We start from the raw sequence: 15,926 nt of genomic DNA on the forward strand, positions 1-15,926 counted from the left end.
TGATGGCCCAATAGCCTGACCGCGCGTCTAACATGCTAAAGTACTCAGCTCCAGCGAGCTTTGTGGTGGCGTCCTCCAGCGTGGGGAGGGGGTAGTGAGGTCGTTGTATCACTTTGTTAAGAGCTCTGGGGTCTAAACACACTCTAAGTTTGCCTGTCTTTGGCTTCTCAACAATAACGAGTGCGTTCACCCATTCTGTGGGTTCTGTTACCTTACAGATTATGCCGCCTTTCTCCATGCTGTCAAGCTCGTCCCTCAGTTTGCTGCGTAGGGCGATGGGGATTCTGCGTGGCGGGCAGACGACCGGCGTTGCATCTGGTGTGACGCGGAAGGTGCACTCGCCTGGGAACTCTCCTATTCCCTGGAAAACATCTGCATACTCATCGATTATGCTCTGTGATGTGACATTGTTTTCCTCGCTCACAGCCATCACTATTTTTACCAAGTTTAGGTCACGGCATGTTTTCATTGCCATGACTGGTGGGGCGTTTGTGTCAATGACGTAAAAGTCCAGCATCATTGCATTGTCTCTGTACTTACATTTGAGTTTGCATGTGCCTTTCACGCTCAGCGCGCCTCCTCCGGATTCAGTGAGTCTGTGTATTGCTGGTTTCAGTGTCACATTTTTGAACAGCGCCTGGAACAGGTTGGTGGGAATAGTATTGGCCTGTGCCCCAGTGTCTAGTTTAAACTTTACCTTCTGTGGAGGTGTGCCAATTCCAACCTCTACGTAAGCCTGCTCGTTGCTTTTTCCGTTGTTCTCTATTGAGATGCAGTCTATGTACAGCTCTGTCTGTTCTCCCACAGCGGTGCTCTCCACTGTAATGTTGTCGAAGTACAGTTCTTCCTGCTCTCTGTCAGTGGTGTACTCTTCTGGGTTCTCTCCGACGGCATGTACTGTGCCGCGGTAGTACTTTGTCTGTCCCTGGGAGCTAGACTTGCATACTTTAGCAAAATGATTGAGCTTCTTGCATTTAATGCATTGTTTACCCTTAGCTGGGCAAGTGGCTTTAGTGCCGTGTAGTCCTCCACAATAGCTACACGCTCTGGCGGCGGTGCTAACGTTACCCTCCCTTTGTCTGAAGTTAGCGTTAGCTGCTTTGGGTGCGTTCGGTTTGTAAGTCTTTCTGCCTATTGCGTGCACCGTTTCATGTGTGCTGCCCTGGCCCATAAACTTTAGCTGTTGCTTTGCTAGCTCGTGTGAGCGGGCTACATCTATGGCTTTTTCTAGCGTTAGCTCAGCTCCCTGGCTAAGTAGCTTTTCTCTCACTCTGGGTGAGTTGGTGGCAACACGATGCGGTCCCTGACCATCTCGTCGGCATTTGGGTAGCCACAGTCTTTGACTAGGAGCTTTAGCTCAGTTACAAATTGTTCGAAGGATTCACTCTCTCCCTGCATCTTTTCATGAAATTTATATCTGGCATAAATCGGGTTTACTTTGGGGGTGATGTAATCAGTGTACTTATCGTAGTACGTTTCTAGCTTCTTGGCTTGTTCTCCGCTGAGTGTCCAAGTGTTGTGCACATCGCGCCCTTTTTCCCCTATCCAGAGCAGGAGGTAGCTGCATTTCTCCTCTTCGTTCTTCCCGCGCAGGGGGCCCTTGAACATTAGCTCCGTTGTTTGTCGAAATAGTCTCCATGCTTCAGGTAAGTTCGCCGATTCCCAGTCCATCCGTGGAGCTGGAACGCCGTACGAATCCATATTGGGTATGTAAACTCCGCTACTCTGACACCATGTAATGATCTGTGCCCTCTGGCTATGTTAACTTATAACATTAATAAAGCAAGGACGACTTCTCTCGTGCTGGGTGTTTATTCACCGACCGGATTCCGACTGACGTTGTTACGTACATCATGTGACTTTGTTGTGGCGCTACGGAAAGCCGTAAGGGACATTAGCAAATCAAATATTACTAGCAAATATTACAGGTTTAACATCCTGCCCATTAGCTGCGATGGTTTGCCATCTCCCAAGCCCTGAATTGCGAAGAGGCGACGTGCTCTCTCCGTTGTTGACAGTTCAAAAGTTTCAAGGAGGAGATTTTTAAGTGCGGCGTATTTACCATCGGCCGGTGGGTTGGTTATGAAACCGCTTATCCTGGAAGCCGTAGCGCACCCCAGCGCTGCCACTACGTAGTAGTACCTGGTCTCGTCTGCTGTTATGTCTCTGAGCGCGAACTGTGCCTCAGCCTGCGCGAACCATTTAGCCGCGGAAGACTCCCAAAACTCCGGCAGTTTAATTGCAACGGCGTTCGTAGCCATAATGTGTGTGGTTTCAGAAAACTTATCCGAAAACCGACGCCGGGGTCACCAGTGTAGAGCCGAAGGAACGGAGAAGACCGTAGGTTCACACTTTAGCCGTGTAGGCAACTTTCTTTAATCAACGGTAAATCAGAGAGACAACACAACCACAGCTCGACTGAGCGGAGGCGGCAAGAATAACCAGAAAAGTGGCTGAACAACCATAAATTAACCCTGCGTTAACCTGCCAGGGCAACCCTGACTTAACCCTTAGTTCCTGGGGTGAATTCTATCCCCAATACGTGTCCACCACATGATGCTCAAAATTTCCAGGGGGAGGACCCCCTGAACCCCCGCTAAATGTGTCCCCCCAATGTTCAAGTGAAACTTACTCCGGTGCTTACGGATATATCGCTCCAAGGACCCGACGCTTATAGAACAACTGTCTTTCTCTGCTTGAAACGCGTGGGGACTGAACTCGTTCATTCCAAACAACAGCTGCCGACAACGTCGTTTACACTGACTCACAGACACAAAATGCAATACTCAATCTCACCACTAGGCGTTACATAGACACCGCAAAGAATGCGGAGTAACTGACTAACATAGGCCTAGAATAGACTGAATACAACAAACCTTTGAATTTCTCAGTCAGAACACTAACTGTAATGAGAAAGGGGGCAACTCAACGACATTCTTTCATTCATTAGCCAACCGCTTATCCTTAGGGTTGCGGGGATGCTGCCTGGCTTCTTATTCTTCTTTGCATTTTTTTGGCGGATTGCAAAACCAACATTTGGGTGCTCACCGCCACCTACTGTACCGGAGTATATAGAACAGGATCTAGTTTATATGAGGCAAAAAAAAAACAAAAAAACAACAAAACAACAACTCTATTCTGGTACACAATCCGGTATTTATTAAAAATGTTGTTAGAAGACTAGACTAATACTTTATGTCTATCTCTGCGCAGATGAAGTGGATTATTAAACCGTTATAAAGAATCGTACTGACTACCGAACTTCTGCTGGAGGGAAATATGCGGCCTCCGTTTATACGGTAGTTTGGGGAGAAGAAGAAAATGAACAGCGTCTCAGTGACGTAATCAATCCGCGCATGCAAGCCCAACACCGCCCACTTGTGGACAAACAAAGTCGTAAACAAAATAATAGTACAGTAACACATTAGTCATACAAATACACTGGTGTCATATCTCAACACTCCCACTTATGAATCATGAGCTTACTGTATACCTTTTCATATTCACAGAACAAAATTAAAAAAAAAAAACTTGGTATAACCCATACCACTCACATTTCACACACCAAACATTGCCTTAGCAAATGTCTTCAGTTTTACCTTGGATGTGGGCTTCGTCATTACATCTGCAACCATTTCGTCTGTAGGGCAATACACCAATGACATCCTTTCCTGTGACTCCTTGGAGTACACACAATGGTCTGACTGGTTTTGTGTAAAACCATCACCTGTCAAACACTCGTGTAACAGTAAGTTCCAATTGCGGCCAGACTGCTTGAGGCCGTAGATTGACTTCTCTAGTTTACACACTAGTTTTTCTCCCTTCTCAATATAACCCTCAGGTTGTTCCATGTATATGTCATAGTCTATGGGGGCATGAAGATAGGCCGTCTTTACATCCATTTGGTGTAAAATCAAGTCATACTGAGCCGCCTTCTGTAGAAGCACTCGAACACTTGTTAGGTTGGCTGTTGGCGAAAATGTCTCCCCATAATCCACCCCAGCTCTCTGGCTATATCCCTTTGCTACAAATCTAGCCTTGTACTTGTCGTGTCCGTCTATATCTGTCTTTATCAAATACACCCACCTTCCTCCCACTGTTTTCTTGCCCTCTGGCAATTTCCTAAGGGTGAATGTTTTGTTGTCTCTTAGAGACTCCATTTCCTCGTCCATTGCCCTGGACCACTTTTCTGATTCTGGCGATTCCATGGCCTCTTTAAAGGTCAGAGGGACACCGCACATTGCCCTGTATGCATAATCTATAGTAGTGAGTGAGCTGTCATCACTGTCACCCTGACTATAGTCAATCAGGTATCTCGGAGGGTTGCGTTCCCTTTGGGGGTACCTCCCACTGGCTGAGGCTTGTGACGTCACCCTTGGGTGCTCCTCGCCATCGTCCTCGGGTGCTGACTGTGTACTGTCAGTCTGTACTCTAGGCTGAGTTGCAGCTGTCTCAACAGACTTTCTCTCTCTTACCCAGTCTTCTGGGTGCAGACCTGGTGTTTGAGTCTCATTTTCACTAGTTGCCTTGTGTATAAACTTAACTAGTCTGTGTTTCTGTACTTTCTCTTGGTCAGGGTAGTAGACTAGGTAGGCCGGGCTGTTCGTGTCGTGTCCTACAAAACGCCCCCTCTCACATCTAGAATCTAACTTTCCCTTGTCCTGCTGGTAAGCATAGCATTCTGTCCCGAATTTTTGCATTCTAGCCATGTTGCACTTTTTTCCTGTCATTGCTGTGCATGGCGTAGTGCCTGTGTGCTTGTTGAAGCATCTGTTTCTGGTGTGGGCTGCCTCCTGTACGGCATAATGCCAGAGGCTCTTTGGTAGACCACTATCCATTAGCATACACCTTGCCATCTCGAATAGTGTGCGTCCTTCTCTCTCTGCAACACCATTTTCTTGGGGAGAGTATGGGTAGGACGTCTCATGTCTTATTTTGTTCCGTCTCAACAGGGTTTGAAACTCCTTGCCTGTAAACTCAGTTCCATTATCTGACCTTATGCATTTCACTGTCCCATAGGGAGCTACATCTGCCAGAAATTTCTCGGTCACTTGCACTGTGTCACTCTTTGTTTTTAAGAAATAAACACACACTGCCCCTGTGCACACATCTGTAAACGATTGCATGTACCTGAAACCATTAATGGACTCGTTTGCCACAGGACCGGCTAAATCAGTGTTTACCAACTCCAGTGGTGTCTTGGCTTTGTCTGTAGATTTCCTGTTCCTGTTTTGGGTAAACTTCCCTTCTATGCATACTGCACACTCTTTGTCAGGTTTACACACTTTACCCTTTATATGCATACCATTAGTGATATCCTGTAGCTTTATGACATCGTCATAGTTGCAGTGGCCCATTATCTCATGCCAAGTTTCTATATCATGGCTCACATGGCACTTTTCAACAACACATTGAATTTGCAAATAGTACATTTTCCCCTGTACAAAAATGTCAAACCTGGTACCATCCGGTGACATCAGGGCATCTCTGCCCTCTTCGAAGAACACACTGGCTCCGTGTGCTGTCGCAGACTTCACAGAGAAGAGCTCTTGGGGGTACGATGGAATATATAGTGCGTTCTGCAGTGTCACTATACACCGTCGCCCCTCACTGTCGAGCAGACATACCGTAGCATCTCCCCTGCCCTGCACCACACCAAAGGTGCGCTTACCGTCCGCCAGCTCCATGCAGTGTTTCTCTGGCTCGAACGAGCTGTCAAAGCTCTTGAACTTCTTCTTATCATTGACTATGTGGGAAGAAGCCCCACAGTCCACAATCAATCCTGGCTTGAATTGTTGCCGTCGTCCTGGTCCTGCTGAGCTGGTCTCTCCAGCCTGCACTCTGAAGATGTAGTTCTCTTCTTCCGCAGCATTCCCCGGTCCCTGACCTCGACCTGCTCCGTGACCACCACCGCCGCCGCCACCTTGCTCGCGTGCACACCTGGCTCCATCAGCGCCGTCCTTCTTCTTGCACACTTTGTCCGTGTGACCCTTGACCCGGCAGTAGCTGCACCACACGCTGCGTGAACAGTCCGATTTCCGATGGCCTTTGTCACCGCATCGCCAGCACACCGTTTGTTCATCATCTCCCTCACAGCGTTTCACTGGCTTTTTCTTAGGCGCTGCGTGGGCCTTCATCACCCTCTCGGACGTCTCGTCCGATGCTGTAGCATTAGCTACATCTTCAGCCGCCTCAAAGTTTCTCAATTTGGCCCTAAATTGTCCCAATGTTAACTCACTGTCGCCATGTGTCACCATTAGAGTGAATGGCTTATATCTCTCGGGTAACCCCCTCATCACCATGGCCATCATTAGTCCCTCACTCGGTGCTTCTCCCGCCCCTTTGAGAGCCGTAATGATTTGTTCAGCTCGGATAATGTATTCGGTTATCGTCTCATTATCGGCTTTCTTTAGCCCAGTCAATGTTACATACAGAGTGACAATCCGGGGTCTGCCCTTACCAATGTAATGTTCCCGCAACACCCGTAGACTCTCTCTACCGTTGTTCTTCGTTTCTCTGAAGATCAGTCCCAAGCTTGTGTTGTCCAATAAAGGCACCAATGCGCAGTAGGCGTCCGCGTTCCGCTCCTCGTCTAGGGCCTGCTCTTCCACTGTCAAAGGTCCCACGGGCTCGGTAAGAATGGTGGTTTTCAGCCCCACACCATGCATGCAACAGAGCATTCGCTCTTCCCACAGTTCATACTCATCGGCCTGTCCGTTGAATGTGGGCCACCTGCTCTTCTTTCGCTCCATCTCCCTAGGTAGCGTTAGCTTAGCTTAGCGTTCCGTTAGCTTCCCGATAGCTTCTCTCGATGCTAACTAGCTTCACACTTGCTAACTTGCTACTCCGTGCTAACCTGCGCGCATCCCGCCATCCGAGGTTATCACACTTCGTGTACTTCTTTTATCAAACTACTAAATAATCCAACGTTATCTGGGCCCATAACCTGTTAGAAGACTAGACTAATACTTTATGTCTATCTCTGCGCAGATGAAGTGGATTATTAAACCGTTATAAAGAATCGTACTGACTACCGAACTTCTGCTGGAGGGAAAAATGCAGCCTCCGTTTATACGGTAGTTTGGGGAGAAGAAGAAAATGAACAGCGTCTCAGTGAAGTAATCAATCCGCGCATGCAAGCGCAACACTGCCCACTTGTGGAAAACAAAGTCGTAAACAAAATAATAGTACAGTAACACATTAGTCATACAAGTACACTGGTGTCATATCTCAACAAATGTCCATTACCCCTCTCTGTTTCCCACATCTTCTCTCCATTTATAGTCCATGGGCCAGACGATATTTCGGTACACTCAAGGTGGCAAAACTTACTTATAATTGTTGAAAGGATCCATGTCTGTAGATGATATTTTGGTATGATAACCATTCCTGAGTGGCAGCTGCATCACAGTTATCAGCTCTTGAAGTTAACCACCCGCTAAACTAAATTGCATTTTAGACGCTGGTGCATATCCTGGTTTAACCTCATGGTCAGGACATTTTTCAATGTTCTATAATATTGTCTTTGGTATCATTTTAAAGGGGACCTTCTTAGCTTTCATTCAAGCCCTGTTGTGGATATTTCTCACAAATATAGAGGTCACTTGAGCTCTTCAACCCGCCAATAACACACATCTTTCTGCAATTTTCGCCTAAACTATATACTTTCTTTTAGCCCTGTGGCATCTAGGAATATCAGGGATACAAAACACAAAAACTGGAATACTCACAGGACTGTAAAGATTCAGGAAATGTATAATATACCCATACTATTTCATTGTGTGAGGTGATTGTGAGCCTTAAATGAGAACTAGACCAAAGCCAGTTAGGTCACAAACTGGTCTCTATACATTGGTTTAAATACACAATCAAAATACATGATAAAAAGGAATACCATAGTGAGGTAATGAACTATTTTAATATTTTAAACAACATTGACATTTACATATACTTAGTCAATGATACATGTAATCCCATATCATTAGTGGGTATATGTAATGGTAATGGGTAGGGTAATGGGTATATGTGAATATGGTTACATTATTGTTATCAAGCTCTGGGTAACCAAGTCCAGAATCAACATCCTGTGCATCAATAGACTACTACCACAGTAATACCATCAGAATCATCACACTGTCATTCATCAAACTGTTCGTTTCTCTCATCATCTGACTCCCCAAGTTCAAAGTCCAGTTCTGGACCATCCTGCTGTTTTTGGTTACTGCAGGTCTGTAACCTGCACATGTCTGTGCATGGAAGTCCATTTGACAGGCACATGCAGCTTGGCATTTTGCATGAATATACACACTTGCATGTTAGCATTTCCAAGACCACATCTGGTGCAGGTGGGGAGCGCATCCAGTAAATGGCCAGCTTGCCTTCATCGTCTGTCCATCCATACTCAGTAGGGCTTGGCACCACAGGGTTAGCCTGCAGACAGCACTTCCATATTGCTGCCTGATAGTTGGCTCGTTGAACATGCATAAAGAGACAGTCTCTACATGGTGGCAGCTGGCTGGACTCAACCTCTCCCCTTTTGGTGCAGAAGAGCTGGTAACGCAGTTTGTTCACCTCAGCAGTGCTGCTATTAGCAACATACATCCGACAGGTGAACTGCTCAATTTTCTGGAACAGCTCATCACTCACATTCCATGTCTGTCCCAGTTGACTAAAAGTCTCTTGGCAGGAAGTGTGCTTTCTCACTATCTTCAGGGCATTCAGCTTCCCTCGACCAGCGAATGCACTGACAGTGTCGCAGCCTGTGAAGGCATGTAAGCCAATTAGGCTGTCACAGATGCTGTCTCCAAGTGAACTTGCCAGTTTGGTGATGTCGACAAACCGTGTGCGGTTCTGAGTCCCACACTTCTGGTAGATGGGACAGGTGATGTCCTTCTGGAAGCCAAGACAAAGCACCATGACATCAGTGTCCTCAGCTGTGATGATAACTGACTTTGAGCCCGCATTTGCTGCATGCAATGCATGCAGGAGCAGACGGGTGTCAGCTTCTTCATGTGTGGAGTGCAGTTCTGCTGCTTCCTCACACCCATCTTCTGTCAACTTGTAGCAGGTTTCCTCACAGGTCATGTACAACACCTTGCCATGCAGCATAGCTCTGTATCGTGGGAGTTTCCACTCTTCCACCAGAAACTTGATGAGACTGGTCTTGTTGGAGGAACTGCACAGAAATTTTCTCCACTGCTGGACGTGGTGTCCCCCTGCAAGATTCTTGTACTGGAGAGTGATGTCTCCACCCCGGTTCAGTCGTTCAGCATCTTTGATCGAAGTCTGGTGATAGACATCAAAAACAACATCAATCCTCCCACTCTGTGCTCCCTCATGGAGGACCTGGGTCAAGGCTGACTCTGCCACCTGTGCAAAGGTTTTGTTGTTGCCATTCATTTTTTGGACCAGGCTCATCCCATCAATGATGGAAGTAGATGGGATTGGGATGTCTTCTGCAGGAGATACATTCTTTTCAAGCTCTCTGGCAAGTGCAGCCTTGTTTGTTTTTCGTAAGGACCCATCAGCATTTGCCAGTGCCCATGGTAGTTGGCCCAATGGGTAGGCAAGGACATCCTTCAGATTCACCTTCCTGCTTTCAGCCACCAGGATCATGTGACTGAAAAGGTTTCTATCTGCCTTCAGAACCACATCCTGTGCTTTCTTTCCATGAGCTTGTTTTGTGCTGACATTGGAGAATGTTTTCAGACTTTGCTTGGTCATCTTGTCGTGGAATTTCACAGGTGGTGGGTCTGCATCTAACCTTGTTTGCTGGAATGCTTGGTAGGCCTCTTCTCCTTTCTCAAGAGCTCTCAAGAGATCTATGGTCACATCAGGTGGAGCCATGTTGCCAGTGGAGAGGCTAACCAAATCAATCTCATCAGGGGACATAGGATTGAAGCCAGTTATTCTCCATAAGGTCCATGAGAGACTGGACATCTGCTTCATCTCTCTTGATCCTTGGACTCTGTAGATCTGGATGAGACCATTTGCACCTGCCTTGACCTGTCAGGTCTCTCAGCTGTCTGAGGTACATGCTTCTATACTCAGCTGTGAGATAATATTTGGTCACAGCTCCTGGCTTCAAGCTGAATCCCTTTGTCCCTCCAGCTGTTTGGGTGTCTTTGGTCACCGTTTCTTCTATAGCTTGGTCAACAGGGATTCGGCCAAAGGGATTGGTGGAGCCCAGTTGGACTGAGAAGCCTCCTTCCATGAATTCTGTGTACACATCTGGGTGTGTGATGGGCAGCTCAGACATCTGGGCGTAGTAGTAGGGGAGGTAGCGTGCATAATTCATCCTGTCATAAGCAAAGCACCATGGGATCATTGCTCGAATGCTAGCCAAGTGTAGCATCCAGTCTCCCTCTCTGGATGCTCGGATGAGCCCCAACAAGATTTCAACCATGTCCAAATAGGACATCCAGAAGTTCGAGAGGCTGCCGTTTCCACCTCTAAGGAACTCACGGTAGACTTCAAATAGATCCATGATGCGTGTACAAGAGCTGTTCTCGAGGACCTCCTTCAAAGCATGTTGTGAGACTTCTTTCCCAAGGCTGTCAATGGTCTTCAGTGTCTCATTCAGGTGAACCATGTCATTCCTGTGAGTTTCTTCCAACCAGGACAGGAAACCATTCAAGGTCAGTCGCATGAGAGACTCATACAGGAGCTTGTGTAGTCGCACTGCCCTGTTGTACTTGCGGCCATCCATAACACCAGCAACTGAGCCTTCTGCAATCATGCCAGACTCAATGCAGAGGTCTTTGAGTCCAGCATCTTGGAAACGCTTTCCTATTATTGCCAGCAGTGTGCAGATGGTGTGGAATACCCCAAGCCTAACGATGATATCATGGAACTTGTCATGGTGTTTCCATGTGATCTCGACAGCCTTCGCATACAGGGCTTGGTCAAAGACACAGACAATCTTCCTCAGGCCTAAGCACTGCATGATGCTCAGTGACTGGTTAAGCACCTCGTTGACAGTAGACATTTGTGTCGCTGGAGCATTGATGGTAGGCAGATAGCCTATATTGTCGGGGATGACCGTCATCTCTCCTCGAGTCAGGATGTTGAAGCCTGTCCAGCTGCTGACTGACTGTTCTTCTTGTTGTGACATGCGTGCTAGGACCCAAAGAAGGTTTTTCTCTCTGGCAAGCTTAGTATTGGCTGCAGTATCGGCATCTGACTTTTTGCTTTGTGGTGGCCCTACCCGTTGTCCAGCATTGTAAGTTGGTAACATTGGTGGGGGTCCATCAATGCTTCTCTTCTTTGTTTTGGGAACAGTGGGCATGGGTTGGACAGGAAGTGGGTTGACTGGCTTTGCTTGCACAGCAATCCCATTGACTCTGTGAGATGTTCCCTCACCACTGACAGTTTCTTCAAGATGGTCGATATTGTCCCAGGCTAAAGTTGTGAATATGCCAGGATGGATGTTAGCTGGAAGGGCAATGCCACTCCCTGATGATGAGAGTTTCTGGAGACACAGGGCAGTGTTGATCTCTTCCATCTGTGAATAGGACACACTGTGACCAAGTCGGTTGAGGATGTTTATCAACTCTACATTTCCTGTCAACGATTTGACACTGAATGGCAGAACAATGTGCTTGGAAGGCTTGGTATTTCCACATGTCACTGCATATACTATGTCATGGCCAAATGACTGCAGAAGGCACTGCACTCTCTGGGATGCATGATCAGGATCATTTGAGCCTGTGAGTAGAGAATACAGGAAGATAATGAGCGACTCTGGAATGGTAGGACATTCTGCTTCTGGTTTGACTTCAGGCGGCCAGGTTTGAGGAACATCTTGACTTTTAATGTCTGCTCTCAATTTGATGGCTGCTTTGGCTATAACATCTTGTGCACTGACACTTTTCAGGGTCTGCAGCTCCCTTTTGAGAGACTGATTTTCTTTGGCAAGTTCCCTCATGGACAAGTTATCGGGATAGAGGAGGAATTTTCCTTTCTCATCAGGGAATATCTGCAAGGCTCCAGTAAACTCACTCTCCAGGTTTCGCCTTATGTGCTTCTTGGTTGATTCCTTGACTTGGGCAATGCCTTGGGAGTTCATTGAAGCTACCAGTCTAGAAGAGAGATCAGTCATTGTCATCACTTGAGGATTGCCAAAAAGCTCCATCCTGATGAAGAGGAACAGCTCATTGTATGCCTTATTCACAGCAGCTTCATACTGGGCTGCAGCATCATCATCTCCATTGCTGGCAACCTCTCCTTTGGAAACCTCTTCTTTGGTGTAAAGTCTATAGCATGACCTGTGGTAGTGCCCTTCAGCTGCTACAAGGTCTCTACTCACAATGGCAAGGATTCTGCTGTCCCTTTTCTTTGTGGCTGCACTCCTGATCTTTGCATCAGCTCGCAGTTCTCGACACTGCACCAGTACTTCTCTCGTATTCTGTCTCTTGGAATATTTGCTGTTTTTCTGACAAAATATGCACTCTGCATCATAAGTCCTAGATGTACTTGGAGCATGTCGAGCTACTCTCTTAGATTGTTTCTCTTCAGCAGAGACACAACTTTTCTTTTCTTTTGCAAGGAGGCCATCAAGAATTTGCTTCATAGTGAAGATACTGCGACACTTTCTGTGGTAGTAGATTGCTGGAATCTGTCCCTCAGGAATGTCTTTTGCCAGTTTCAAAACTGGTGCATGATTTCGTATCTGAGCTGCCCTGAGCAGAGTTCTCCATGAGTAAACACTTTGTAGTGAAACCAGCTTATCTGTATCATCAGAACAGTGGATAATGCACTCCACCCGTGGGCGCTTTGGTATTGGGTAAAAACTTGCTTGTTCACCAGTGGCCATATTCAGTCAGTTTTCACCTGCCACATACAAACAAATACATGTAACTTAGGTGTATGAACACTACTAAAACAAAGTTTACTTTGCTTCACCAGCGTCATATTACCATTATTTATCTTACATAGCCACAAATAGATACATTACCTAGTTGCTATGCAACAGCTGTATTTTGTCCACATGAGGCCGCTAAAATCAACACAAGATGAAAGTTCCTCGTAGCCACTTTAACTAATCATATTAACATATACATTAAAAGAACATGCTAACATTATGGGAAATCAGCTTACAATCTTCTCCAGAGTGAGACAAGAAGATAGATACCAGTTTCCTCTATATGTATTTAGTAGAAAGCTATCTGGCTGCACGTTAGCCTAGCTTAGCACAATGAATGGAAGTACACAGTACTGGTTATCCTTGGTTGTTGGCCAACTAAGAACTGTCCCAGAGTTTAAGCTAGGCTAATCAGTACCAGGGGTGTTGAAATGCTATATTTGTAAAAATCTGGGCAAATACACAATCGTGAGAGGCACAGAAACAGGTTTCCTGAAAGAAAAATGAAATAGCTGCTCATTTGGAAAGGTTATCATGTATTATTTTACTTCTGTTAGTGTACCAAATAAAATGGCACCAGTGAAGTTGTGTCACCTTGGGTGATATCGATATCTGGTCTGACCCATGGACTAACTGGCTTTGGTCTAGTTAGTTTCTTAGTAATAATGCCCTTCTAATTTAAGGTTCACAATCACCTCACACAATGAAATAGTATGGGTATATTATACATTTCCTGAATCTTTACAGTCCTGTGAGTATCCAGTTTTTGTGTTTTGTGTCCCTGATATTCCTAGATGCCACAGGGCTAAAAGAAAGTATATAGTTTAGGCGAAAATTGCAGAAAGATGTGTGTTATTGACGGGTTGAAGAGCTCAAGTGACCTCTATATTTGTGAGAAATATCCACAACAGGGCTTGAATGAAAGCTAAGAAGGTCCCCTTTAAAATGATACCAAAGACAATATTATAGAACATTGAAAAATGTCCTGACCATGAGGCTAAACCAGGATATGCACCAGCATCTAAAATGCAATTTACTTTAGGGGGTGGTTAACTTCATGAGCTGATAACTGTGATACAGCTGCCACTCAGGAATGGTTATCATACCAAAATATCATCTACAGACATGGATCCTTTCAAAAATTATAAGTAAGTTTTGCCACCTTGAGTGTACCGAAATAGGAAATTTTGGGCTCTGGCCCATGGACTATTATTCCTAATACCCCTTCCAAATCCCATCCTCATCTGTTCTCTCTTTGTTGCAACCTTACCCTTCATTCACTATATTTATCACAGTGCATTATCACATGTTCCACATTTTCAGTCATCTTACAGTGCGCGCACACTTGTGAATTTATTTTTCCTAATAGAAATATAGTCTTATTTAAACCCGTGTGCTCAGACCTTAACCCGGAGAAAACCTCTCCCCTCGTGTACTTCTCCCTTTAACAGTCTGTGCTCTATCATTTGTATTCTATAGTATGTTCTGCCCTTACTTTCCTCCCACTTTTTCTGCCAACCTTCCCATGTTTTCTTTTTGATTAGTGCTTTACCTTCCCCTTTTCCAAATGGTATGTCAGTAACTCTATGCCTCATATTTAATGATCTTTTAGCCATCCTGTCTGCAAAGTAATTGCCCTTTATTCCCACACTAGTAAGTGACCCGCAACCAAGTTGCGGTGATCATGACGTTTATTAGCTATCCACCCGTCTAAATCTCCCTCCTCTTCATCCTGCCAGCTAACCGCCTTCCCCCTGCCACCCCCCCACTCCAACTCCCTCCCCCCAAATGCTCAGAACACTTGAAATGCCGAGAAAAGTGGTTTTTAGCCATTTTTAGAAAATGCATATTTTGCATAATTATTATAATTATATTTTAATTGTCTGCTATTTTTCTGGTCCTCTCTGGAACAATACCTACCACCTCCAAAAGAAATTAGGATCACAAATGCTTTAGTTTTCGGTCCCGCTATCTACACTAACACACATACACACACTAACACCACACACACATTCCGAACATATATGAGTAGAAGGTGCGAAAGTACCCACACCTGTACGACACGTCACAGAGAGGATACATACCACCGTCTCTTCAGTTTATTTTCTTGTAGAGCCAGCAGGCAAGAGCATCTCTTCCTCGTCGTCAGTGTCGGACGCCATGACAGAAGAGTGTAAACAACACGCAAGCATTGTGGGTAATGTAGTGTTTCACGGACAGCTTTACAGGAAACTACAACGCGGAAGTGCGCTCGACTATGGAAACCCAAATGACTGCGGACATTCCTCGTGGAGTCCGCTCCGCGTACGTTCCGCCCGAGTATGTTTGGGCCTTTAAATCTGATTCATCAGATAAGACACTCGGACACTTCCACGCGCGCAACAGCGGACAACTTTATAGTTCGTCAGACCCGCCAAAACCCGAACCGTCCGCACGCGCTAATTTCCATTCAAAAACAGAAAACTTTATTGAGTTCACTTCACGTGACAGCCGCCATATACGCCCGTGCTCGCCCCATGCAAATGCGACTCTGACGTTGTGGCTTATTTCACGGACGCTTTGTATTTCCAACGCTGCTCGCTGTCTCCGCCCGCCATCCAGCAACCCGTTAAGAACGCGAGGTTTGTCCGAACGGCGGAAAGAGCCGAGGCGTGACGTAGCCAGAGCCGCCATCTTGTTGAACTGCTCAGGATTATGAAGGGATTCCACATATTTTATGCATATTCCGCATATTATGCATACTTTTAATGTTCTGCTATTTTTTATAGGTGCCCCCGATCATCCCCGATAACCTTCAAAAAGAATCGAGGCCCCAAGTGCTTTAGTTTGGCCGTTTATAGACTCCCACACAGACACACACCAGACACACATTGTGAAAATACGGGAGTCGATGAGCAGATATCCGACAACATTCTGCATCTATTCCCAATCTTTGAATTCTAGACAGAAAAATGTCAAACATAAGATCTTCCCTGGTTGACTTCATAGTCTGTAAACTTAAAGTACTGCTGCAGAGTCAGTACACCCCACCACCCTGTCTGGCCTCATTTCCTCCACCCACTGA

The sequence above is a fragment of the Lampris incognitus genome, chromosome 10 (assembly GCF_029633865.1).
Source record: "Lampris incognitus isolate fLamInc1 chromosome 10, fLamInc1.hap2, whole genome shotgun sequence".
NCBI classification, from domain to species: Eukaryota; Metazoa; Chordata; class Actinopteri; order Lampriformes; family Lampridae; genus Lampris; species Lampris incognitus.